Source organism: Acomys russatus, chromosome 2 (genome assembly GCF_903995435.1).
Source record: "Acomys russatus chromosome 2, mAcoRus1.1, whole genome shotgun sequence".
Classification (NCBI taxonomy): Eukaryota; Metazoa; Chordata; class Mammalia; order Rodentia; family Muridae; genus Acomys; species Acomys russatus.
The window spans coordinates 9,849,384-9,873,229 of NC_067138.1; the positions used below are offsets into that span (position 1 = coordinate 9,849,384).

The 23,846-nt window shown below is 45.7% G+C and overlaps 1 pseudogene; it reads left to right on the plus strand.

Annotated features, from left to right (window-relative positions):
- The first annotated feature begins 15,209 nt into the window (after positions 1 to 15,209).
- LOC127205957 (60S ribosomal protein L17-like) lies at positions 15,210 to 15,748 on the plus strand (annotated as a pseudogene).
- The last annotated feature ends 8,098 nt before the right edge of the window (positions 15,749 to 23,846 follow it).

Here is a 23,846-nt window from a genome sequence, read left to right on the forward strand (position 1 = left end):
CAGTCATCCGATGCTCCTGCATCTGACTGAAAATCGAAGAGAGGGAAGAATGGGAGGATACAAGGGATGGGATAACCATTGAGATGTAACAAGAATAAATTAATAAAAAATTAAAAAAAAAAAAAGAAAGAAAAGAAAACACTAGCTCAGAAGCCGTGTGTGCCTCAGCTTTTAGTGTTGTGTGCGCCTTCCCAAGTCTTCAGTTCTCCTTACAACATGGATTCACAAAGGTCCATAGTGGGTTGCCTTTCTTTAAAATTTACCATTGAATAAAAAAAAAATGGTTTATTCTGAACAACAATCAAAATATTAAATCCAAAGACTAGGTAAAACCAAAACCAGCCACATAAAGATGGGAAGACAGAATCGATTACACAGAAGTGGTCCTCTTACCGACACACATGACACACAAACACACACACATCACACAACACAATAAATAAACACTTAAGATATTTCTTTAAGCCGGGTGGTGGTGGCACACACCTTTAATCCCAGCACTCAGGAGGCAGAGGCAGGCAGATCTCTGTGAGTTCGAGGCCAAGGAGAGCTCCTCCTAGGCTGGCACTCTGCCACCAGGCTGCCGTTCTGACGGAGACCAGCTCCGCGAACGTCTTGAAACAGGCGGACTACTGCTCAGGTGGCGAGTAGCCTTAAGAAATGGGCGGACTATTGCTCTGGTGGCAAATAGCAACGGTTTATTTCTTAAGCACAACTTTTATACATTTCTAAAGTAGCATATTTCTGGCTTGGCGCATAACATTAGTGTTCATTAATATTACCAATAACAAACTTGGTTCCCATGCCTATTAGACTAAACACGTTCTGGGAATCAGTCAAGGGAGAAAATTTCACAGACAAGAAAGAAGATAACTATAAGCCTTCCCTCACCTTGAACCAATAACTGTTTAACTTTATCAAGGAGTTCACAAGGAATTACTGCCAAGACCTCTGGGAGCAGAGCCAGAGCTACCCAACCATTTCAGGAGGGGAAGCCCCTGAGCTTCTTCCCTGGAATCCTTAGTTAACCCTTTCAGGCCAATACTAAGTAGCAGTTCTCACCGTTCCCCATCTCCGTTGGTCTTTGCCTTCTCCTGGTGTCACAGTCCTACACTCAGTGGCAACTGCTCCTCCTATCCACCTCTCTGCTGAGAGAAGTTTCTCTTTTATCCTGTGCCCCCGCCCCCTGTTTAAAACAGGAGCCATGTTTGCAGAGAAGATGCCATAGGTAGGTAGGATTAGAGTGTCAATAAATGATTTTGGCTGTGCTGACATCAAAGCATCCACATTGGCTTATTGTCCAGACATGACTCCCTCTAAGTCTGTTGTTTATCGAGTGTTTATTGTTACCTATGCCACAAGATGCAAGTCTCTGGTGGGCAAGACTCCCTTGTCCTGTCTCTTTACCGCTGTGTCTCCTACATATAGGATGAGGGCTGTAACCAAGAAACGTGTCCAGAGAGAACGGAGGAATGAGAGAGAAAAACAGGAAACCGGAGGACGTTCTTTATTTTCCTGCCACTGAGGCTCTAAGCAAAGGCCTAAAGTGATTGGACTTGCAGGTGGTTAAGTGTCTTCACACTATGATAATCATCAGAGGCAGCAGCCTGCACCGTCCCCACCCAAGTAAGAGCCGTTAAATTGGGTCTCAATTGCATGTCACACAATAGGGAGATTTCACCACTGTAAATATTCAAATCTGTAACATGGCCTCCTGAGAAGAGCTGAGCAGACATCACCAACCTACACCAGCCAGCCAGCCAGCCAGCCTGCCTCTCCCTGTATCCTCTCTTGTTGCACCATCTTGCCTCCCCCCCACCCCCCCAAACTGGGGCTGTTTATTTGATCTAACAACACCATGTAACTCTGAGAATCTCTGCTCTGCTCTGGCTAACTGCATCGCCTGTCGGTGATGCTACAAACCCAGTCTTGCTACATTGCTATGAAGTAACCACAGGATGCTGCTATCTTAGAACGTCACTTTCCTATGTGAAATTAGCAATTTCCTTGTAAAATGGGGAAGGAAAAAAAATGGCGGTAATCTTTCTGAAATCTCCGGGACTTAGCCAAGCCTGGAGTTTTAAGCCTCCTGTGTCAGGACGCGGTCTCCTGCTTGCACAGTTTCTCATAGGCTTAAACTTCCATTTTCTCCGCAGGGCCTGACCCAGCCAACTTGTCCCCTGTCAGAAGGAATCTGACGTCTGACACACCCTTTTGGGAATTGTCACGCAAAATGTTTAACAGCTCTTGTTTCTCTTTACTAAAAATCGTTCCCAGAATCCTACAGGTCTGGTGGCCAAAATAAAAAAGTGCTGGGGGTGTTGTAGCTAGTCCCCACTTTTGGAGCAAATCAGAAGACAAGCCAGAAAAGGTATTAAAAGGAAGCAGAGGAGGCCAGGTGCAGTTGCATGAAAATCAGGGACATTCTGCTCCCAGTATTTTTTAATATCCAGAGTAACTGTGTTGCTGCCATCTTGTAGATATGACCATCAGGGAACTGTCAGTTTAAGCTGTACAGGAAAGGGACACGGAGAATTGAGGTAGATGACCTTTTTGGAGTATTTTTCAAGCTAACAACTCTAGCCCTAACATTAACAGTGGCTCTAAAGGTACTCCAGCGTCAAGGGTGCGGATTAGATTGACAGACCGTATTGCAGCTGGAAACATATCTAGGAGCGAACCCAGCCTGGGACAAGTTGACAGAAGCCGAAAGAGACAAAAAACTGGACAGCCAGCCTGAAAGACTCAGAGCCGACTTGCTTCCAGGTGAGTGTTGAGGGGACTCGGAGCCTCATTCAATGCCATAAGCCAATACTCAGGGAACAAACAAACAAAACCCAAACAAACAAACAACAACAACAAACAAAACCCTGTCATGTAGAGGCAGCCCTGTCCCTAGAAAGTGCCTGAGGCAAGACGACAACAGTGGAGGCACCTGGCATGTCCCAAGTCTTAACCCGTCTTTGGTCTGTACCCCTGTTGTTCTGTGGAGCCCCCCTCTCTCCTCCAAACATAACTGTGGCCTGAGAAGGCTCTGCTGTGCTTATGTGATACTGACCCCTACTGTCCCCATCTCTCTAAGCCCCATCTGCCATCCAAGCCAATCCCAGTTGGGAAATGAACCCAAGTTTGCCTACATGATAGCAGCAAGAGCTCCATGAATGTTAAAAGTTCAAGCATGGAGAACAGGTCGGGCTTCCAAGCCTGAGAATCTGTAGAGAGCAAATGGGCAGACTTCCAGTAGCTGTAGCTTTCCATTCTTTTAATATTTTATTTTTTATTATGTATACAGTGTTCTGCCTATCTGTACCTCTGCAGGCCATAAGAGGGCCTGCAGATCACATTATAGATGGTTGTGAGCCACCATGTGGTTGTTGGAAATTGAACTCAGGACCTCTGGAACAGTAGTCAGTGCTCTTAACCTCTGAGCCATCTCTCCAGCACTGCTGTAGTTTTCTAAGAAACCAGGAAAATGGGTTTCATAATTTCCTTTAAGTTAATCTTACCCTTTTTAGCTGTATCCTAAGCTAACCAGTGCTTACTTTCACATAGACCAGAGGCCACACACCCACACACCCACACAAGATGCTTAATATGTTCCAAATACACTATACAATTGAAAAGAAAATAATAGTAATGAAATATTGGATGATTTTTCTAGATTTATAAATGTCACTATAGTAGTTGCATTCCTCAGTTTTCTGTTTCTGTTACTGTAACGGATGGCTGAAATGGTCAACTCATAAAGAGGAAAGGGTTACTTTGACTCACAGTTTCACAGGATACAGTTTATGCTCAATTATCCATGTTACTTTTGGGTCTGTGTCAAGATGGCACATCATAATGGGAGAGGATTGGGTGGCAGAACCCAAGCACGCATCTCATCACACAGAAACAAAAGGGACCAGGATCCACAGTCCCTATAAAGGGCATATCCCCAGTAATTTAAAGATTTCCTGCTTGGGCCCACATCCTAAAGGTTTCCACTGCCTTCAAGCAGTACCCAGAGGAGACCAGGTGTTTAAGACTGGGGCCTTCTAGGGAAATTCCAGACTCAAGCAGGAGTAGAGGGAAGGCAATGGCACTTACATAATAAGAAGTCATTTCCTTCAAATGTTTTATAATTCATGGATATGTTTGTCTTAGTTGCTTTTTTATTGCCATGACAAAAATATCATGATTGAAGAAACTTATAAAAGACAACATTTAATTTTGGGCTCACGGATTCGCAGGGTTAGAGTCCGTGAGCACCATTGCAGAGGACGTGGTCGCAGCATGTTGGTGGAGCAGTAGCTGAGAGCTCACATCCTTATCTGTGAAGTAGAAGGCAGAGAGAGCCAGCTGGGGATGGCATGGGCTTTTGAGACCTCAAGACCCTCCCTCATTGACATGCCTCTTCTGACAAGGCCACGCCTCTTCCAACAAGGCCACGCCTCTTAATCCTTCCTGAACAGTTCCAGCAACTGGGGACCAAGTATGCAAATGTAGAACTCTATACCTAGGAGCCATTGTAATTCAAACCACCATAATATGTTTAAAATCAAATACGGAAGTGTAGTTAAATTTTTCATTTGAAGTATCAACAGCTTGTCAATAGTAGACTATCTCTATAACAAAACAGCTGCTATTCGATATATTCTAGAAAAGTTTCATTGTGTGTTTTCTAACTATGTACTTACCACTGCTTTATAGCCAAGGCTAGCCCCCTCTAAAATGTGAGACCTTCCACTATGATAATATAGGCCACCATTCTCACCCCAGAAGACAAGCCATGACAGCAGGGATTCTGGGGCCTTCGTTGCTAGCTCCAAGAACGACGTTTGGTAAATGCCAGTCACTCAGTATTGCAGAATAAGTGGATGACACTCTGTATAGCTCTCTTTTAGTACTTTTAGTTATGTGTGTGTGTGTGTGTGTGTGTGTGTGTGTGTGTGTGTGTAAGTATGTGCACGTGAGTCCCAGTACCCTCAGAGGCCAAGTTGGAGGCCCTAAAGCTGGGGTTACAGGCAGTTGTGTTTACAGACAGTTGTATAAGCCGCCCAATGTGGGTGCTGAGAATAGAATCCAGGTTCTTAACCACTGAGCCATTGCTCTAGCCCCAAATCTACACAACTCTTTATCCAAAGTCAAGTATACCAACACAGTTAAGTGGAGGCTAGGAGAATAAACTTATTACGCCTACTTTCTCAAGAAAAATTTTAAAATGTATTTGTTTATTTTATGTGTAGGGGTGTTCTGCCTGCCTGTATGTCTGTGTGCTACATTACTGCCTGCTGCCTGCAGAGGCCAGGAAAGGGTGTGAAATCCCTTGGGACTAGGGTTACAGGTGGTTGTAAACTGCCATGTAGGTGCTGGGAATCGAACATGGGTCCTCTGGAAGATCAGCCAGAGCTCTTGAATGATCAGCCATGTCTTCCAGGCCTCTTGCAGAATTTATAACGGCAAGCACTCATTTAAGTAGCTACGTTAGGCTCTATACTAAGCCCCTGACTTATAAAAATCTTATTATATAGATTCTATAATTGGCTTTATTTCTAAAAACCTGAGATAGCAGAATCCCAGGGAGTTTAGCAGTACTGTCAGCTTGCTATGCATGATTTCTTTTTTGATAGTGAAACCTCAGTCAACATCATGAGTTGTATGTACTTCATGCTCTACATCTCAAAAGGCAACAAGGAGAGTCCCTGTTATTTGGATTCTTAAAATACACAGTGAGCAGAAGGGCTGCTGTGAATTCTTAGAGTCCTTGATCCTGGTATGCACCACAGCGGCTCCAATTCCTCCCAGATGACAAATACAAGCTCGTAGTCAGGCTGCTGTGTCACAAGGCTATGGCAAGGGGGCATTAATAAGTGATTACAAAATTCTTTGTAAATACAGGGTACCATAGAAATGCAAAACGTCTAACAACAACAACAGTAATTAGCTCTAACTACCACCTCCATTCTGTGTGTGCAGCTGTCTCTCAAAATCCAACTTGGAGAGTTTAATCATCCAGTCACCTCCCTCTCTCCCAGGCCTGACTGACAAGCTGTCTTGTTTCCCTCCACTCCCCACTGCCCAGCCCCCTCTGTGTTTCCTTTTCACGCTCCCAGGTGGTTAGCAAAGGCTAAATACTAATATTAATGTGGGGTGGTCTGCCTGGGCCTCGAGCCTTTCAAATCGCTCGCTTTCAAACAGAATTGGGCAAGGCAGCCTGGAGAAGCATACAGATCTTTGAAACCAACACCCACTGCCCCCTCCTATGCAGGGAAAGAAAATGTCCCCTTCCAAAGCTCTAATCATGCTGATCACGCTCACACAAAACTATAGTTTGGATTTTTCCTCCCAGAGTCTCACAATGTAGCCCTGGCTTTCCTGGAGCTCGCTAGGTAGGCCAGAGCTCTTGAACTCACACAGACCTGCCTGTTTCTGCCTCCCAAGTGTTGGGATTAAAAGTGTGCGCGCCATCCCTGACTTAGAGTTTAGATGTTGACTGTCCCCCAAAGGCACCTGTGTCAATGGCTTGGATTTTGGTCTATGGCACTACTGGACCGTGGTGAAACGTTCCAGAGGTGGTGGCTACTGGGCAGTCACTGGAGGCGCTATTGGGACACTTGCCTTCGCCCGTGTCTTCGTTTCCTGGACATCACAGAGTGAACAGTAGTTACTCCACACGCTCCTACCATGGGACCCCGTGGGTCCAAAGCAGCAGAGCCAAACGTATTGAAATCTCTCAAAACCATAAGTCAACATCAACCTTCCTTTCTTCTGAGACTCTCTCAGGCATTTTGTCACAGTGACGGGAAGCTGACTTATAGTAACTATAGTGAAACACTGGGCAAATTATTACCTATTTAACAACATAAGGCACTGAGTAAATGTAGCAGTCCTGACCATGATAATTTCAACATCCAACATTCATGTAGGCACTGGCTACAGCTTCTTGAATGAAAAGTAAAAATGTTTATTCTCTGGTCCTTTACAGAAGCATTTTTTTTTTTTTGACAACTCCTGATAGAATGTAGATACAGAGAGAGGAATGCTTGCACCCTGAGTCAATATTTGGAAACAGGAATAGGTCATGATATAGGCAGAAAATCTGGAGAATGTCCTGTCCCTAAAGACAGTGGAGATTGTTCTTTGGATGGGAGTGTTCCTGGAGGTGCTGGAGGCATAGCCTGAGCCCTGGAGGCTCAGCCCTCAGCCCTCAGTTGACCAGTTACACAGGCCGGTGGTCACAGAGAACAGAAAAGGGGCTCCTGCAATGTGGCCACATTGGGAAAGGGAACAAAAAGGTCCAGTGACCTCCTAGATCCTTCTTTGGGGTTCTGACATAAAGTTTAGTTTTAAATAAGAGGCAAAGAGGCATAAGCAGCCCTGGTCAAGGCCTGCCCGTCATCATTATCTTGGCTCCAAGCCCTCCAGCAACGACTGACAAATTATCAAAACTGTGAAATCTCTTTCCCTGAGTCACCAGGCTTTAGCCTTTTCCTTCCCCCAGCTGGAGATTCCACGGGGGAGTCTAGTTTCTCTGGGTCTGTCATTGCAATAGTCTGTAGTCTGACAGCTACAGAAAAGGACATAAGTGTCTCCTTAGAACATGTTCGTTCTTGGCGCATGCGCATGAGAGAGAGAGAGACAGAGACAGAGAGAGAGAGAGACAGAGACAGAGAGAGAGACAGACAGACAGAGAGAGAGACAGAGACAGAGACGGGGGGGGGGGCAGGGGAGGGAGGGAGATGGAGATCAACTGTAATAACAGTGGTTAGAGGGGAAATTGCATGGAGAAACAAATGCTGGTTTCATAACCTGAAGTCTGGCAAAGACCGTCCCAAGAGTGAAACTTAGCTAGGCAGGGAGCCAAGAAGAGCTAAGGGAAAGTGATTTGTTTAGTGTGGTGTGTGTGTATGTGTGTGTGTGTGGTGTGCTTTGTGGTGTGGTGTGTTTGTGTGTGTGTGGTGTGCTTTGTGGTGTGGTGTGTATGTGTGTGTGTGTGTATTTTGTTTTGTTTTTGGCACAGAGGTATCTTGTGACATCTTTTGTGCTGATAATATGAAAATGATCCAAGAGAGACAAGAATAACAGAACGGCACACACACACTCACCCTGAGCTCACACACACTCGCCCTGAGCTCACACACACTCGCCCTGAGCTCACACACACTCGCCCTGAGCTCACACACATTCACCCTGAGCTCACACACACTCACCCTGAGCTCACACACACTCGCCCTGAGCTCACACACACTCGCCCTGAGCTCACACACACTTGCCCTGAGCTCACACATGCTCACCCTGAGCCGCACTGGTAAAGGACAGCAGTCTAGCTGTGAGAGGGAGACAATTCCCAATTCTTGCGTCAAACACACAAACGCTTCTTGAAGACCAGAAATGGAAACCAGAATAATTAATGCAGAAGCACAGGAGCTTTTAACACCGTATTAAAGGTTCACACTAGTACCCATCGCTGGCAGGCTGGAGAACGGCCGCTACGCTGTCCTGCTCTCCTCCATCACAGGCTGGAAGCAGACTTGAGAGCATGTATGGCTATTTACTCAGCAGCAGCAGTAGCCAGGGCTTCGGGGACCATCACTGTGATCCCCACCCTGGGGTTTAAGATAAGCTCCATCATACTGAACATTTCCGGCACCACAGGGTAGGCTTCAGACATTCTCTGTGGCCACCCAGGGATGGGCTATTGCCTCTCTGCCATCTTGATGGGACAGGAGGACAGGTCCATTAGAAAGCGTTCTACTTGGCCTTGCTCTAATATCTTTTACCCCAGGGGCCACAAACCCAGTGTGAGAGTTATGCTAGCATTTGAGTGCATCAGTGCAGTCAGGAACAGAGGACGTGGCCACAGAGGACATCTGCAAACCCAGCAGGCCCCCACCGGCCCAGGACTTAGGATGAGGCTCCTGTGGGTCCTCAGTGTAGTGTAACTATGATAACGCTTTTCCCTTCCCAGGCCCCTTTGAGGGAAGAGTTGAGGAGTCTTCACCAGGGTTGGGCCTTAGTTTCCATTTCTTTGGTCTTCCCACCTCTTCTAGGATAGCTAGGCATTTCTTTTTCCCTCAACACTGGCCATCATGTCCTTCAAAACTCTAAAAAACACTCTGTCCTCCTGGGCTCTTAGTGGAGTATTAAGTCCTGTGTCAACATGCACACACATGCACACATGCACACACAAAACTACCCACAAGTGAATTCTTCTTTATCCAATCTTATATGGCCTTATGAAGACACCTGCAGGAGCTACAGAGATGGCTCAGTGGTTAAAAGCATTTGTTTGCTCCTTTGGAGGGCCCAGGTTCAGTTTCTAGGGCCCATGTAAACAACTCACAGCCTTCTGTAACTCCAGTCTAAGGGGATCTGATGCCTTCTCCTGACTCTGACACACACACACACACACACACACACACACACACACCATATCTAAAAGGAAAGCACCCTCAAAACACAGTCTTGGAGACACCGTCTTGCTTCCATCAATATGTGACAGTTACTTTTTAGATCCAAAAATACAGTGTCTCTTCTCCCTTACCAGACACAGCCCTTCCCTTCAAGGCTGTGCTGATGTTTAGCCCCTGCATTGGTGGCCTAGCAGGAGGAGAGGTGGGGGGGGGCACCTGCTGCCCTGTGGGGCTTACTAAAGAAAAGCAGGCCGCATATGCAAAGCCTTAGCATTAGGGAGGGCCTGAGAGTCCCCAGAGCATCCATCCAGATGTCTCCTCCCATATGTCAGGGTCCAAGTTTTCTCCAAACAGGACCCTGAACTTAGCATGACAGATTTCGCTTTGACTGATTATTTAGGTCTCTGGAGCGCTGCCACGCTAAGTCTCAGATGATCTCTGGGCTGCTTTCCTGTGTCCTCTTTTGATTGCAGTGTTTCAGGGCTCTGCTGCTTGGGTCCCCACTCTTTGTTAGCAGCCTTCAGGTGCTCACTGTCTGTCTGCACAGCCTTGGTCGGTTTAGCAGTAACTAAGAAGCCTTTGTACGCTTTGCTGCCACCATACTGCAAACAAATGGATGGCTGCGCCAGCAAAGTCAATCCTTTAAGTCGACCTTCAGACAAGGTGCCACCACTGTGTGCCAGGGACTAGCCACCCAAGAGGGAGCAGCCTTTGCCCACTGGGCAATGGTGAACCGTAGCCAGAGTGTGTTCACGGGATGTATTTCTCGGACCACGTAGACCACGAAGATATCAAAATGAAATAAGACACACAGATTTGTGGTGGAGTCAGGATGAGTTTCCTGAGAGGTAAGAGGGGGAGAGTCTGAGAGAGAAGCTGAGAGAGGTTTGACCTCAGAGAGAGAGAGACAGACAGAGAGAGACAGAGACAGAGAGAGACAGAGACAGAGAGAGATATGGAGAGAAACATAGAGAAAGCAAGGCTAAATATGAGGCTGTGTTCAGTTCTAAGAAGAGTCCATGGGAATCTCTGGAGACAAGGTGGCTGTCAAACCCAGGTGAGGGAAGGGAATAGTCCTGCCCAGTGTCTCCTCTGGAATCCCTCTCTGTTGGAGAACAGGTGTAGAAGGTGTGGCCTTACCAAGTCCAAGCTGTCAATCATACGGTGCAAAATGACGTATTTTTTTCCTTGGCTCCCACAGTACTTCACAGAGCTATTTTGAACGTGAAACAACACATGCAAGAATGCTTGATTTTATCTAGCATGTAGCAAGTACCCAATAACACACAAGGATTGTGCTTGTTGGTGGAAGCATAATGTTTATTAATGGCCGGCGCCTGTTCCAGTGAGAAGGCAATATTTCATGGTCCCAACCATATAGATGCTACGCCATAACATCCTGATGCCTTCATGTTCAAGACTGCTATAAACAGATTGTTTCTATGCTGTCCACCAAGAATTTTAACCCCCCTCACTCCCCTCTCTTTTTCTCTCTCCCCGCCCCACTACCCTCTTCTTCTCTCTTCTCTCTCTCTTATTTTGGTTTGTTGTGGGTTTGTCTTTGTTTTGTTTTGTTTGAGACAGGGGTCTCATTTTGTAGAACTGACTGGTCTGGAACTCACTATGTAGACCAGGCTAACCTTGAACTCAGACATCTGCTTGCCTCTGCCTCCTGGCAGCAGGGATTAAAGGCGTGAGCCATCATGCCCTGCTGGCTTACTCTATAAATCACAATATTTGTCTAGTAAGAATCTATAATCTGGGGCTGGAGAGATGGCTCAGTGGTTAAGAGCACTGCCTGCTCTTCTATAGGACTGAGGTTCAATTCCCAGCACCCACATGGCAGCTCAAAACTGTCTGTAACTCCAAAATTTGACACCCACACACCAGCGCACATAAATTAAAATTAAATAAAAAATATTAAAAAAAAAGAATCTATAATCTAATTTCCATACCCATTAGAAGATACTCATTTGCTGTTTTACTGTTTTATATTAATCTAACAAAAACCAGTATACTGCATGCCAGAAAAAAATTATACTTTTTTTTTTTAAGTTTTTCAAGACAGAGTTTCTCTGTGTAGCCTTGGCTGGCTGTCCTGGACTCACTTTGTGGACCAGGCTGGCCTCAAACTCACAGTGATCCACCTGCCTCTGCCTCCTGAATGCTGGGATTAAAGGTGTGCGCCACCACGCCTGGCAAAAATTTATACTTCTAAGTGGACCATTTCTGATGACTCATGAAAGCACCTTTAAAAGCATATCAAAGTTCAATAAATGCTGACAGTGCCACTTTACAGTAACGGCAACAAAGTCTGTGCTGTAAGAAGTGGCCTTTAGAAAGCCAGGCACAGTGACTCATGCTGTGTGAGGGGCTGAGGTAGAAAGATTGGTGCACTCAAGGCCAGCCTGGGCTACATAAGGAAGTTCCGAGCCAGTGTAGGCTACAGTGCGGAACCCTGTGTAACGCAAACAACTGTATTTTCATATGGAATCCCTGAAGATTGGTGCCACAGAGGCAGGGGGAGGAGGGTGACATGGAGCTTATTGTCACAAGCAGGTGTGAGGCCACGAGGAGTCACACCAGAGGGAAGATCGCACTCGCAATGGAAACAAAGGCAGTAAGAAACTTCCAGAAGATTGTGTAGTTCTTAAAATACAACTTTGTGTTGTACTTTGAAATAAATGATGCTTTTTTTCAAAACAAACAAACAAACAAAACAAAAAACAAAAAAAGTCAGTCACTAATTTGCTCTAGTGGGCAAGGGGGAAAAAAGTAAACAAAACTAAAAACTCCCAGGTGCCAAGAAAGAAAATGGGCCAAGTGAAACCTTAAAAAGAGACGTGCGGGTCTCTGCATCTGTCTCCATCAGCTGATGGATGGAGCCTCTCAACTCTACCTTCAACAAATGTTTTTTTAGGTGTGCGTCTGTGTGTGGGCATGTGGTGTGTGCGCTCACAGAGGCCAAAGGCATCGGATCCCTCCAGAAGCTGGAGTTGCAGGCAGCGGTGAGCCGCCCAGTTGAGGTGCTAAGGACAGGGTTTGGGCCCTCTGTAAGAGCAGCACACACTCTTAACATGGAGCCATCCCTCCGCCCTTTAATATCCCAATTACACGGACCCTCACTTCAGCATATTTCCCTTTACTTAGATTTGCTTGAATTGCATTTCTTTTATTTGAAAGCGAAGGTCAGACAGGTCAAGAGTGAACCGATTTGACGGACAAATGTCAAGTTAGTGGGAATATTGAAAAGAAGACGAAGACAGGACAAAGGAGTGGACATTTACCAACTAGCAGGTGTTTGGTTTTTGTGTTTTGTTTCGTTTTACTTTTTAAAAACTTTTTAATGATTCTTCGTGAATTTCACATCATGCCCACCCCAATCCCACTCATCTCCCCATTCCTCCATATCTGCCCTCAGCCTTTGCACCCTCCCCCTCAAAAGAAAAATAAAATAAAATAAGAAAAACAAAATCTCGCCGTGGAAGCTGTAGTATTGTCACAGTGTGTCACACAACACACCCCTTTTACCCACACAGCGTCACGTGCAAGTGTTCACTGCAATGAATCACTGGTCTGGTTTGAGGCCTCTGGTTTCTACACTATCAATACTGGAGGAGCCTCGCCAGGACTCCTCTGGTTAGCCTGTTGTTGCCCTCTGTCATGGAGACCCCGCAGCTTTGGATCTGTAGGACTGGTCCCTTCACGCGCTCCAGCAGTTCATTGATGAGGGTGTCCAGCGCAAAGCCCTGCATCAGGTGACCTTAAATAACGCAGGAAACTATACACTGTCTTAATATTCGTGCGGCTATAAGCTTAGAGAGAGCACTGTGTAAAGGCCATGGTGCTCTTTGTAAAGTTTGGATCCCAGCACTGAGCAACTTCGTCATCGTGCACAATGTAATAACTGGCATTTCCCAGCACATACTTTATGTCACTCACGACGCCAAGAACTTTAAGTGCGCGACTTTATCAGCTCACACTTGAGGCGGCAGGACGGGGACTATTAAGAACTTGCCTTACGGCGTGTGTCTACAAAGTGCAGCTCTGCGGCTGGAGCACAGGCCTCTCTCACTCCAGGCTCTTTGCACCCGTGATGCACAGCCTCTCTTGTGGTCAATTTGTATCTATTACATGAGTCTAAAAAATGCTTTCAGGATCCACAGATACCACCTTCCTACCATTCACGATTCCTCTGCTCATTGGAGTTTCAGATGATAATTTTAAAAATGCTACTTTCATTCTGTGCCTCTGAGAGCTACAATAGGGGGCTTTAACTCCATCTTAACTTGAATGCTGACTTCTTTATAAAGGCAGGACAAGCTGGCTTGTCGGAAACAGTGAATCTTGTGTAGAGGTACAAGGAACAGAAAGGTCTTTTGTTTGTTTTGTTTTGTTTTGTTTTTTCGGGACAGGGTTTCTCTGTGTGGCTTTGACTGTCCTGGACTCGCTTTGTAGACCAGGCTGGCCTTGAACTCACAGCGATCCCCCTGCCTCTGCCTCCCAAGTGCTGGGATTAAAGGCGTGTGCTACCGCACCCGGCTCAGAAAGGTCTTGAATTGTTCTTTCTCACTCATAGAATTCCCACAGTGACGGCTGGAAAGTTCCAAGTTCCCTCTTTTCTACTCTTCATGGTCCTTTGTCCAGGCTACAGAAGGAAAACTTAGGGACACGATCAAACACTCAGTGGACAGAATAAGTCCTCACTCTCATTTATGACGTCAGTGAGGACATTTTCCTCCCAATGTCCATCAGGTGTGTGGAAACCTTCGTTGGTTATGTGTGACACGTGCTCACCCAGCCCCTCTAATGCAGACACTTATCCCGACAGAGACATTGGCAAGACCCATCTTAAAGTTCCCCATTATATCCCATAACCTGTCCAATCTGGTTCCTGCCACCAAGCTCTTCACTGAAATTGCTTTTGAGACATTCCCAGCAACACCCGCATTGTCTAATGCGGCCAGTATGCAATATGTGCCATTAAAATATGTCATTAAAACGTTTTAAGTTGACTGAGCCCAGTGGCAAACACCTTGCAACCACAGCAATCTGGAGGCAGAGCCTAGAGGATCACAAGACAGACCGCGTGGTAAGTTTAAGCCAGCAGTAGGCTACTTAGCAAGACTGTCTCAGAAAACCACAGAAAGCGAAGGGGTGTGGCTTCCTGCGTAGTTCAGTGGTAAACACTTGTTTTGTATGCATAAGGCTCCAGCTTCCATTTCCATTGCAGCCCCCTACCTGTGCACTCCCCCAAAACAAGACTGTTGCTGACAGTCAGCAAGTGCTCAGCTTGGTTGCCCCTTGCTGTTTCTGCCGGCTCTGTCTGGTTTCTTCTTGCTGCTTCTGGTCACTTTCAGGCTCCATGTCCTTCCCAGGCAGTTGCTCCTCAGTCTCCGGCCACGCCTTTGCAGCTTCCCCTAGTTCCTTAGAGGAATGTGTCCTTGCTTCCATCTGCTTCTGTCTACACTGCCACGGTAATCACACAGGTACTGCCACGGCCTCAAGAACGACACTGACACTCCCTAAATGTGTTTCTTAACCACTGGCCTTTCCTGTGAGCTCCCTGTCCACATACCTTCTGTCTCCACCCGGTGCCCAGTCGGTCTCTCAGATTTGAACGTTATCTCCGTGAGTTCCTGCACCTTCTGTCTCAGGTCACAGCTCCAATACTGACTACATGGTCCACAGTCTCCGGTGTTTAGGCCTTGAACAGCCAGAACTCTTCCAAGCTCTCCCCCGCCGCACCAGAACTTCCCTCGTCCGGCTTTTATTCACCTCACTTCAGCTTTACACACCCTGGCCTGCGAAAAAATGGTTCACTATTCACTTGGCCCAGAAAAGCCTACAAAATCACGCAAATCAAGAGGTTCAAATCTTCCTGTTCACTTTAAGAACACCCAGGAAACTGCCCAGGACATCAAGGGTGTGCATTCCGGAAAAGCCACCAAGTATCTGAAAGACGTTGCCTTAAAGAAGCAACATGTGAAATTCTGGCGGTGTAATGGTGGAGTCAGGGGGTGTGCCCAGGCCAAACAGTGGGCCTGGCCTCAGGGGTGGTGGCCAAAAAAAGAGCACTGAATTTTTTTTTCTGCACGTGCTGAAAAATGCAGAGTAGAGCTGAGCTTAAGGGTTTAGATGTGGATTCTCCAGTCATTGAACACATCCAGGTAAACAAGGCACCTAAGAATGCGCTATGAATTTACAGAGTCCATGGCCGGATTAACCTGCACGTGAGCTCCCCCTGCCACATTGAGATGATCCTCACTGAAAAGGAGCAGAGTGGTCCAAAGCCAGAGGTGGCACAGAAGAAAAAAGTATCCCAGAAGAAACCGAAGAGACAACAAAACTGATGGCGTGGGAATAAATTCAGCATAAAATAAATTAGGCATAAAATAAATGCAGATAAAAGTAAAAAAAAATCCAACCTTAAATTTCCCCTCTCTTAGCACTTACCACAATATTAGCTTACTTGTCTATACCTTTGATAGGCTTCAAGCAGCAGCCTTATTTATATACTTTAATAGTTGTTCATTTTATTTATGTGTATGTGTGTATACCTATATGAGGTGCCTGTGGGAGGCCAGAGGGCATCAGATTCCCTGGAACTAGAGCTACAGGCGGTTGTGACATGTATGGGTGCTGAGAACTCAGTCTGGGTCCTCTGCAAGAGCAGCACGTGCTCTTAGTGACCTAACCTTAGTAGCTAACACAAAGCCTGCAACATAACAGGTACCTCAAATGAATCCCGCAGCGTGCCTGCTGTGCCTCTTCTGTTCTTCAAATAACTTGCAGGCATTCCTTGGCTGCTGCCTTACTTCCGGAACTCAAATGCTCCTGACTGAAAGACTTGAGTGGGGGTAGCTAGAGCCTGCAGGGCAGTTCAAAGCCAGAGCACCTGGGGTCTTTGCTCTCTGTCATGCTGTCCACCACCAGCGATGCAGCAGTTGGAGAGCGTGTCACTGGTCCCCTCACACACACTCCAACTGGTTCAACGAAATGTCTAACGACTACCTGATGGATGTCGGGGGTGGGGGGTGGGGGTGGGGGTGAGGGGTCAGGGGGGGGGAGGAGGGGTACCCTAGAGAGAGACAGAGAGACAGAGAGACAGAGACAGAGGAAGAGAGGGGAAGAGAGAGAGAGAGAGAAGAGAGAGAGGAAGAGAAGAGAGAGAGAGAGAGAGAGAGAGAGTAGCAAGAGAGAGCCATGAAGAGGATCTGTTCTTTTATACGGTCCTGGGCAGGGCCACGCCCCTGTGTCAGGTAGGCAACGACATCACAGGTAGACAGACTGAAGCAGAATCCTCACACCCACCCCCACCCTGCCTCACATGCCACCGTGAGCAGGAGCTCTTTGTTCCGCGGTTCTGCAGAACTGTACGGGTCCCTTCAGGACGCTTTCTCACAACACAATTGTTACTTGTAATTGTTGATCACATTGGTCTAAGTTTTATGACACTGAAGTTCATGCAGTTTGGTTATGTCCTGAAAGGCAGGGGGCTTCTTTGAGGAAAAATATTCTCATATTTCTAAGCCTGTCTCAGGGTCTCGGAAAGAGACTGTACACGTCACTTCATGGTAAACCCCCAACTTGGGTGGAGCATGGTGGCACACACCTGTAATCCCAGCACTCGGGAGGCAGAGGCAGGTGGATCGCTGTGAGTTCGAGGCCAACCTGGTCTATAAAGTGAGTCCAGGACAGCCGAGGCTACACAGAGAAAAACAAAAGACAAGCAAACAACCCCCCCCCAACTTGGTACCTTATCTCCACTGAATATGACCTCCAACTTAAGCTGTATTTCACACCAGCTCAGTCCTTCTCAGATCTTGATCTCTGTGTATACCTGAGCATAGAGACACTACAGGGCTGGAGTGTGGTCCCAGGATCTGCCTGCATTTGTTTTCTGGGGTGACAATACCCTACAGCTTGCTTGTGGCCTGGAGGATGCTCATTCTAACACTCCCCCCAGTTCTCCCAGCTTCTATTAGAAGTAGGGATCTGGGGCTGACATGGTGACGTGGCAGCTAAGAGCATTTGCTGCTCTAGCAGAGGACCTAAGTTTGGGTCCCAGAACCCACATCAGGTGGATCACAGCTGCCTATATCTCCAGCTCCAAGGGGTCTGAAACCCTCTTCCAGCCTCTTCTCTCTCTCTCTCTCTCTCTCTCTCTCTCTCTCTCTCTCTCTCTCTCTCTCTCTCTCTCTCATAAAAATCTTCAAAAAACCACTCACTGGTTCTAGCAGTTTCAGGACACTTCAGTTGTCCTCTCTAGCCCATACGGCACACAGCCCATCAAAGCTGATTAAGAACGCGTACAAAAGTGTTCCCTGCCCACCAAAGGATTTCAGAGCTGAGTATAATTTGGACTGCTGGATGTACAAAGGACCTACATAGAATCTAGACTTATAAAACTTCCCTCTGGCTTCCTCCCTAAGTCCTCATAAGCCTCTCGCGCAAACTAAATCTATAGTTTTCTTGGTCTAAAACAATTTTGTCTGGATTCTATGCATCTATTATATGCGTTGCCTAAGCTGTCCAAAATCAAAGGATCAAATCACTTCAGGATAAAAAGAGCTACCTGGGCCCGTGGGTGTCATAAGAGTGAAGTGTGAGGCTGCAAAGGAAGGGATCTACTTCTCAAAGGGATTGGGAAGGTCTGGATCCTTGTATGAGCACTTTTTTTTAACCTCTATTATGATCTTTCCTTCACCGCAGGAGCCATTAACAATCCCCAGGCTTGTCAGAGAAAAACAGAGATCATGTGACAAAATGGTGTCATTATCCTCTCTTCTCTAAATGTAGCGAACAGACTCAGGGAAAACTGCCCCTTTAATACCCTTTCTTTGCCTCTTGGTATATTAAAGCAAGGCAACATATTCTGGAATCGGCTAAATCTCATTAACTAGAAAATGAGCAAACTCAATGCCATTCTAAGCTACATAGCAATGTCTTGCTTAAGAAAACCCAAACAAGCTGGCAAAATGGCTCAGTGGGTAGACACACTTGCTGCTCAAATTTGGTGAGCTGAGTTTGATCCCAGAAACCCATGGTATAGGAAGAAAAAGTTGTTCCCTGGCCACCACACTTGGGCTATTCTGTGTGCACACTTACACAGAGGGGGGGAGGGAAGGAGGGAGGGAGGGGGGAGGGAGGGAGGGAGGGAGAGAGGGAGGGAGAGAGAGAGAGAGAGAGAGAGAGAGAGAGAGAGAGAGAGAGAGAGAGAGATCAAATAAACAAACAGGGGCCTGGAAAGATGGCTCAGCAGTTAAAAGCACTTGCTGCTCTTGCAGAGGATGAGGGTTGGGGCCCAGCACCCACATGACAATTTACAGCCATTTGTAGCTCTAGTTCCAAGGGATCTGGTTTCCTCTTACAGCCTCCCCAGGTAAGATTAACATAGTATACATACATACATGCAGGCAAAACACTCACACACATAAAATTTTTAAACGAATATTTTAAAATAAATAAACACACCCAAATAAACAAAATCCCCCCCCAAACCCCCATATAGGCAAAACAGCTTATGTTGGAAAAGACTGGTTCCAAGTCAATAACCGAAGGCTTCCTAATTTAAGAACTTAGGAAAACGTGAGCAAGCAAAGTAGTTGAAAAATCAAGTAGAAGTAAGAAAACAAAGAACTGAGTAGGATCATTGGAATACAATACAGAAAATAACTAGTCAAAGCATTAAAAGCTGTAGCTATTTTGTTAGCTTTTGGTTTTTCGAGACAGGGTTTCTCTGTGTAGCCTTGGCTGCCCTGAACTCACTTTGTAGACCAAGCTGGCCTCAAACTCACCAAGATCTGCCTGCCTGTGCCTCCCAAATCCTGGGGTTACAGGTGTGCACCACCGCACCCAGCTGCCAAAGTTATTAAAGATAACAAAATAGGCAAACTTTTGGCTAGACTCACCAAGAAACAAACAAACAAGCAAACAAAAAATACTGAACTAAGGGCTGGGAAGATGGCCTGGTAGATATGTTGTTGTCTCAAAAAGTATAAGGAATAGAGTTTGGATTCCCAGAACCCACACAAATGAAGGCCCATCTGCAATTCCAGCTCTCAGAAGGCAAAGACAAGATCCCCCAGGGCATGCTGGCTAGCTAGACAAGTCATCACACTATGTTCAGCGGGGAGATTCTGCCTTAAAAGAATAACGTGTGGAGATCAAAGAAGAATCTGGATGTCTTTGGCCTCCACATGCATGTGTATACACACACACACACACACACACACACACAGTGCACGCACATACACATATACTAGCCCACGTGCCAAGACGCACACTCAGGTAGCACACAGCACACATAGACACATGTTTTTAAAAGTTACTGAGCAGAAATAAAAGGAAGATTTAACTGCCAACTCTAGTGAAATTAAAAGTATTATAGAGGGGCTGGAGAGATGATGACTCAGAGGTTAAGAGCACTGTCTGTTCTTCCGGAGGTCCTGAGTTCAATTCCCAGCAACCACATGGTGGCTCACAACCATCTTTAATGTGATATGATGCCCTTATCTGGGATATAGGTGTACATGCAGGCAGAGCATTGTATACATAATAATAAATAAATCTTTAAAATATATTATAGATCATTGCTGGTTCTTTTGTGGCTGAGTCCAAAGGACAGCTCGAGCTCTAAAGTATCCTGGGCAGCATAGCAATTCCTTGTCTTAAAAACAAAGCACAAATAATAAAAGAAGAGTATGGATATGAAAAATTAAGACTTTACCCTAAAGGAAGAAATAGAGAGAAAGCTTTGGAAATCCATGAAGTAACCCAAAGATCCTGCAGAAGAAAGGGTAGGGCAAAAGATTCCTGACACTGGCAAGGAGGCTGGAAACTGCCTGGATCCACAGATCCCCGGCCAAGGAAGGGCAACAGAAATTGCTCCAAGAAGCTAGCTGCATGAAAAGGGATAGCCCCGCCCTCAAGACACGCCCACAGTGCTCCCGAGCCTCAGATCCACCATGGGTTTAAGTGCAACAGTGGTTTCTCCAGTAAATAGCAGAAGAAAAAAAAAAAATCTCATTTAGTGCCACAGTACGACTGATGCCCGGTAGCTGGGAGTCATGTTTTAGAGAGAATCTGTTGTTGAAAACTGAACTACCCTAGTCCGGGTCTTGCGATGGTGCCCAGAACGGGTTATATCTCCTGGAGTCAAGCTGTCCTTCAGACGCAGACTCAGGAGCAGCTGGAACTCCTCAGGAGTAGCTGGAACCGCTTACAATGCTTTTAATCTCTCTAGAGTTGATGGTTAAATCTCCCTTTTATTATCTAGTCACTGACTTCTACGGTTTAGCGCAGGTATGTGTTTGCGGTGCTTGCACATGTGTAGATGTCCAAAGTTGACGTCAGACGCCTTTCTTGATCGCTCTCCACTTTGTTTTTTGAGGCACAGTCTCTCAGTTGAGTCCAGAGCTTGTCCGTATATGCTAAGTCCCCCTGCCTTTGTATTCTGAGAGCTGGAACCAGAGGAGGGCCTCCACACTCTCCCAGCGTTTATGTGGGTGCTAAACTCTGGTCTGTGCTTGCTTGACAACAGCATATTCAGCCCCTACTTTAATAATGTTATCTTTTTGCTTAGTTTCTTGGTGAGCCTAGCCAAAAGTTTGTCAGTGTTGTTTTCTTTAAAGACATAATTCTGGGGTTTTTTTGTTTTGTTTTGGTTTGGTTTTTTACTTGCTTAGTTGTTTTCCGTATTGCATTTTAATGGTTTATTTTTTAATTTTACAAACTTTATTATTTAAAAACTTGCAAATAACTAAAAATATCATACAGCAAAATGAACCAGATCACAAGTATGTACAATTTAATGGACCTCTATATAGCTAGATGTGGCATTCCAAACAGAAATTGAACATCACATTAAATTGTACACTGTCAATATTGAATATAAGCTCTGCACTTATCAGCGATTTCTACTCAATTCTTTGTTATTTTCCTCTGTTTGCTTTGGGTTATCTGATAATGTTTCTCTAATTTTTTAACTTTAAATCTTATGTTATTGATTTGGAATCATTCTTTTCCAATATAGGTATTTACCTGCATGGGTGTGTGTGTGTGTGTGTGTGTGTGTGTGTGTGTGTGTGTGTGTGTGTGTGTATGCCCTTGTTTGGGTGTTTGTTTGTGAGTATTTAGTGTGTGTGTATGTGTCTGTGTGAAGATGTACACACATACACAGGCCATAGCACTCATGTGGAGGTCAGGCTATAGATAAATCAAGCTAAACTTGATCTAGAAGCATCCTCCCTGCTAGCTAGCTTTCTTTCCCAAATAGACTATAATAAGATCTCTTATAAGCAGGATGGGAGTTTACAAAGTCACAGAATACAAAGGCTAAGTACAAAATCAATCTTATGGACTACAGATGTGGTTTCACTTGTAAAAAGCTTATGCTTGGTGTGCAGAGGCCTTGGGTTCACTCTCCATCATATTTATTTTCTATCAGTGAACAACTAGAAACTGAAATCATACAGAAGATATGAAATACTGCCAGGTGTGGTGGTGCACACCTGTAATCCCAGCACTCTGGGAAGCAGTGGCAGACAGGATTGATGCGAGTTCAAGGCCAGCCTGGTCTATAAAGCAAGTCCAGGGCAGCCAAGGCTACACAGAGAAACCCTGTCTCAAAACAACAACAAAAATAGAACAAACAAAAAGGAGGTACGGAATATTTATCTGTAAATACAACAGCACGTATGAAAGATCTATATATTAAAGACTTTAAAATAATGGAAGAAATCAGAGGAGACTTAAATAAGTGAAGAAAGATGCCCTTTTGGTTTTGGTTTTGGTTTTGGTTTTATGAGACAGAGTTTCTCTGTGTAGCCTTGGCTGTCCTGGACTCACTTTGTAGACCGGGCTGGCCTAGAACTCACAGAGATCCACCTGCCTCTAACTTCCAAGTGCTGGGATTAAAGGTGTGCGCCACCACTGCCCGGCTGAAAGATGTCCTTTTTGAGGGCTGAAAGGATCAATCTTGGGATAAAAACTTTCTCCAGGTTAATCTAAAGATTTAATATAATTCCAATTAAAATATCAACAGAATTTTTATGCAACAAATAAGCCTGTTCTAAAATTGGCATAGAAAGATTAAAAGAATTATAATACCCAAAAGGCATAGCTAAAAAAAACCAAAGAGGATTCACACTCCTAAGTTTTAGGACAATAAGAAAACTTTCCTTAAAAGAAAAAGAAAGAAAAAAAACTTGCCTTGTAAAGATGGCAGCCCAAGCAGAGTGAAGAAGCAAGGTGTTAACAGCAAACAGAGTAGGATCCATGTGCTGGGAAAAACAGAATGTCTCTCCTTCCTCTGTGCTCACACCACCATCTAAATATCTGTGACGTCAGATGTGTGTGACTTCTCTCTGCTAGCAAGCAAGCAAGCAAGCAAGCATCTTTTCATCAACAGGACACCCACTAATCTGCTTGCTTCTGACACTGTCATGCAGGATCTGGCTCAGTGCACTGGCAAGGTCCTGGGTTCAAACCCTGGCACCGCAGTAAAAAACATGAAGAAAGGTGGAAGAAGGAATGGCGAGTCAGAGGGACGGACAAATGGAAGAAGGGAGTGAGGAAAAACAATGTCTGCCTGGCTGACCTCCTGACCCCAAGGCTGTCCCATTCAGACCTAGCTGTGGGTCTACGCCTCCAGAACCTCCCGGCCCACCAGCCACTGAGTGCAGTTCTCATGAGGTCCTCCTCAGATTAGATTTGTTCACCATGGTGACCCACGAGGCACTCAGACAGGCACAATCCTTACAGGTAGCCATGGAGGACTTCTTAAATACAGATAACCACCCAGATAAAGAGATGCATGGGTCTTTGGCCTGAAAGGATCTCAAAGATGGGAGTCTCTGTCCTCCCAGCATGCACGCGGTCAATGATCAATCATCTTCCTGCTACTCTCCACAGTTCGGCTTCTAAAAGCATCCCAAATGCCGTCCTTTCGGGTGGTTGTGTGGGATTTATTGAGTGTGAGTTCTAATAGGTGGGGCAGGGAACCCCAAGAAGTCCTGTCTGTTCAGACTCATTCTCCTAGCTCGACTGTTGTCTGGGAGGCTTACTGCCTATGACTGCTAACCTAGGCCTAGAAGCTTCTAGCCTCTGTGCAATCTATTCTAGGCCTGGAATGTTTTCAGCCTGTGAGACTTATTGCTTAATAAGCTCACCCTTTCTTGTTCTTTCTGAGCTCTGGGCTGGCTGGTTCAACTCAGCTGTTCTGGCTCAAACTCCTCCCCAAACTGATTTATTCATACTGGCTTTTCTCTCAGCCTCTGACTCGCTCTGCTTGGCCTCAAACTCCAGCGACCTTTTCTAATCTTCTGGCTCCTTCTTATTCTCTGGCTCATTCCATCTTCACCTGAGTTCTAACTCTGCAACCTGTCTCTCTATTACTGTCTGTAAAACTCCCTCCTCTCTCTCATTCTCTGTGTTGCTCCCTTAAGT